We start from the raw sequence: 4375 nt of genomic DNA on the forward strand, positions 1-4375 counted from the left end.
ATGCCAGACAAGTCTTTTAGAAAGATACAGATGTCTGATCCCATGTTCAGAGAAGGCTTCTGCATTTTACTTCTTGTTTTTTTTTTGGGTGCCTTTTCGTTTGTCTTTAATTGAGCAATGCAAATCCCATGTACGAGATGTTCTGAACTCGAGACTCCCGTTGTCTATAAATCTCTGCGACTTTTTTTGTTGAAAAGAATACAGAGGCTTCAATTCGTCAACGCAATTCCAGCACTTTCACACAAAACCTGAAGTAGGACAACTTTAGCGGCCGAGGACTGAGTCGACTCTTGGAGGATACGAAGTGGTCTATCCCTCCTGGAAGAGAAAAGAAACGAAAAGACGACTTCTCTTCCTGCAACTCTTCTTGTTTTCCCTGTTACGTGGCATCTTTCTCAAAGACTGAAGCTTTTTCAACAATGGCCTCGACCTCGCTCTGTATCCTAAGAAACTCGTGCAAGTTCCATGCTTTACTCTTCTTTCTCTTCTTTCGTTCCTTATCGCTCTGTTTGTCTGCAACAACAACCGACACACTCTTGCCGGGTCAGGACATCAGCGGCAACAAGACCTTAGTGTCGCCCAACCAAGTGTTCGAGCTCGGATTCTTCAGGACTGGCGGGTCCTCCTCCGTGAACTACTACGTGGGCATTTGGTTCCTAGACGACCCGTACCAGAAACCCGTCTGGGTCGCCAACAGAGATAGCCCAATGTTGGATTCCTCGGCCGTTCTCACCATCAGGTCCGATGGGAATCTGGTGATCACCGATCAGAGGCAGATTCCGATGTTGGTCAATAATGCGATGCTTGCCCCTAGTAACAGCACGCATGCCACGCTTCTCGATTCTGGCAATTTCGTTCTTGCGGAGGGAGAGAGCCAGACTGTTGTCTGGGAAAGCTTCTTTTATCCATGTGACACGTTGTTGCCTGGGATGAGACTTGGGTGGTTCAACTTACGGACGGACAAGTTGAGGAAACAGTTCCTGGTCTCGTGGCGGACCCCATCTGTTCCTTCCACCGGTTCGTTCGCTCTCGGCATTGATAGTAATAACCAGACTGCGATCCGGGTGTGGCACTTCAACTTCTCACGGGAGATTGGGTATTGGGACGGCTGGAGATTGAGGTTCCTCTTCAACAGCTCACTGGATGACTACAATTTCAGTTACGTGACTGGCAGAGATGAGATATATTTCACTTTCGCTAATAGGAGGAATGATAGCATTTCCTGGTTTGTGATGGCGCCTTCGGGGGAAATTCAAGCTTTCACTATGATAGGGAAGGAGGTATCAATGATGTATAGTCCGATTTGCAAGAATACTTCCTCTTCCGTGCAACGGACTGCTTCCTCGAGCAGCCGGTGTCTTGCAGCAATGGGAATAACTTTTCTAAGATAGAAGGGGTGATGCCAAATCCTACTGTGTTCAATGACTCAGTTCGTCTGGGTATTAGCGACTGCAGCATCATGTGCAGAACCAATTGCTCTTGCACTGGTTTTGCTTCTTATCGAGATGATGGGACTGGATGTGTGTTTCATTACGAGGAAACTAGCTCCATTTTAGACAGAATTGGCCAAGTTAATGCCACTGTATACATCCGTGGGAATGCAACCAAAACTGCCGACCAAAATCCAAGTAGATCAGGTAGGCGTCATCTTAGTTCTTGAAATAGTGTCAAATCTCAAAATTATGTCAAGAAAACAACAAATAACTCTGACCCCACAATGTTGCACTTACCTGGCTGAAGTAGATTTTATGTTTGCATATTGGCTTTAACTTTCATCATGAATTCATCATCAAGCGGTTCATCTTTGTGTTTAAAAGTTACCACAGCATCCCCTTTTCTTGTTATATCGCTGCCGGTGCAGAAAATGAGACGGTTCTTTTTCAGGTTCTTGGAACGAGAGGCTGCTCTGGTTGATTGGAATCATTCCAGCGGCTATATTGGTAATTTCTGTGGCAATTTGCATCCCAAGAGGGAAATATTCCCCTGTCTAGGTATTGACTATGCCTGAACAAATTCATAAGATAGTTGTCTTCTTAGCCTAAGTAGTTTGCTTGATTTCTCAAGTAGCAGCTTGGAAGGAGAATTGGACCAACAAAAATCGAAGTTTGGAGCTGTTTCTACGACAACTGGGTTCAGCACGAGGTCAAAGCAACAACACCAGTAGACTTGATTCCGTCAGAAAGAGGGTTCATGAGCTCCCGATTCTCACTTTCTCTTCTGTGGCAACATCTACAAATAATTTCTCCCCCGCAAATAAACTTGGAGAGGGTGGTTTTGGGCCTGTATACAAGGTAGTTTGCCCACCGAGGCACACTCGGTTACTAACACTTGGTCTCTTGTGGGTTTATCTTTTAGTTTTGGTTCATTTGGTCACTCTGCATTAGAAGCAGTGTTATGAAGTCATGACTCTCATTATGATGTTAAGTTTGATTCTTCAGCATTCCTCTAAAAACTCTTGCAGGGCATGTTGCTGGGCCATGAATTTGCAGTAAAAAGACTCTCTAGGAAGTCCGGACAAGGAATAGAGGAGTTCAAAAATGAGGTTCAATTAATATCCAACCTTCAACACAGGAATCTCGTTAAGTTGTTGGGCTGTTGCATAGAAAGGGAGGAAAAGATTTTGATCTATGAGTACATGGCAAACAAAAGCTTGGATTCCTTTCTTTTCGGTATGTAACTGGATCGTGGCAATAACTGGATCTTGGCAATGCCTCTATTGATTTATAGTCCCACATTCATTTTTTGGGTCTCTGATAAATTACAGATCCTAACAAGAAGCAACTGCTGGACCGGAGGAAAAGAGTTTCTATAATTGAAGGGATAGCTCAAGGGCTTCTTTACTTACACAAGTATTCTAGGTTAAGGATCATACATCGAGACTTAAAACCAGCAACATATTGCTAGATGATCTACATGAACCCAAAAATATCAGATTTTGGGATGGCAAGAATTTTTGGGGAGAATGAAGCAAGGGCAAGGACGAATAAAGTTGTGGGAACCTAGTAAGTCTCTCGCATATTCGTGTAAAATTTGATGCCCATGTCTTCTGATATGTTTAATCGTTTTCCTTTTCTTGAGCAGTGGTTATATGTCTCCAGAGTATGCTCTACATGGGCTTTTCTCGACAAAGTCTGATATATTCAGCTTTGGTGTTGTTATGCTTGAAATCATTAGTGGCCAAAGAAACAGAACTTTGGCTAATCTAGATCGCTCTCTAAACCTGCTTGGATATGTAAGCGATTGCATTCTTCTTATGATCTCATCTCCAAATCTCCTAACACTTAGCTTTCAAATGGAAGTACTGAACTAGTCCTCAAAAACTGTCTGCATGTAGGCTTGGGAGCTCTGGAATAGCAACCAAGGCGTAGCGTTAATTGATCCGGTGGTGGCCGACACATCGTCAAGTGGCGCACTGTTGTTATGCCTCCACATTGCTTTGCTGTGCGTGCAAGAACGCACAGAAGATAGACCCTCAGTGTCAGATATTGTTACTGCATTAAGCAACAAAAATGCGGATCTGCCCCCGCCAAAGAAGCCAGCGTTCTCAGCCAATACTGATTATTGTAATTCACTTCAACAGCAAGATCTTTTGACTAATGATATAAGCTACTCTGTCATAGAAGCTAGATAACAACTGTAGATACCATGTCAACAGCTTCTGCAGCTAAGATATTCTATTAATTTGTGAATATTCAGTCAAGAATTTGCATGTGAAGTGAGATTAGATCATTCCTTTAAATTTCTCAGCTAAAATTTCTGAAGATTCTTTTATTTGTCAAATAAACAGATTCATGATTGTTGTGCAATGTAATTCTGAATTTCAATAGCTTCTTCTCAGCCTCATAGTGGATGAGTTTTTCCTTTATTCTTCAGAGATCATGAATTTGATGAATAATTCATGTCCACACCCTAGGATCAAGCCAAATGGAGAATTAGTTCCTCTTGTTTTTGCATTCAATGCCAGTTACAATTTAGCTGCTAAGATTCTAAAACGCACTGGCTTCCTCTCCTTTCTTGCTTTCCCTTTTCTTTTGGGTCAATATGCTAGTGAAATACATTTTGCATAAGAAGTAAACTGGATTCTCAAACTTCAACGAGTGAACGATAACATAGTCAAATGGAAGACCGTCTGGAGTCTCCAACTAGCATGTACCATGCTTGGTGTAAACGATTGTGGAATTTTTCGGTCCAATCACTTGGAGGTAAATCTGAACAGTTCTGAAAGCAATAAATTCTCCTACATGGTTGCTTTCCCTATCGAGGAAATGAAAGCTAATTCTTAAGTTGTTGATAATATCTCAGATGTCATTTTCTTATTTTCAATACATAGTGATCTTGTTCTTCTGATGCTGGTGCCTGATTTATTTATTTATTT

At 42.2% G+C, this 4375-nt stretch overlaps 1 pseudogene; it reads left to right on the top strand.

The window, feature by feature from the left end:
• The first annotated feature begins 419 nt into the window (after positions 1-419).
• On the top strand, positions 420-3631 carry LOC120291678 (annotated as a pseudogene).
• The last annotated feature ends 744 nt before the right edge of the window (positions 3632-4375 follow it).

This window comes from Eucalyptus grandis, chromosome 3, assembly GCF_016545825.1.
Source record: "Eucalyptus grandis isolate ANBG69807.140 chromosome 3, ASM1654582v1, whole genome shotgun sequence".
In the NCBI taxonomy this organism is placed as follows: Eukaryota; Viridiplantae; Streptophyta; class Magnoliopsida; order Myrtales; family Myrtaceae; genus Eucalyptus; species Eucalyptus grandis.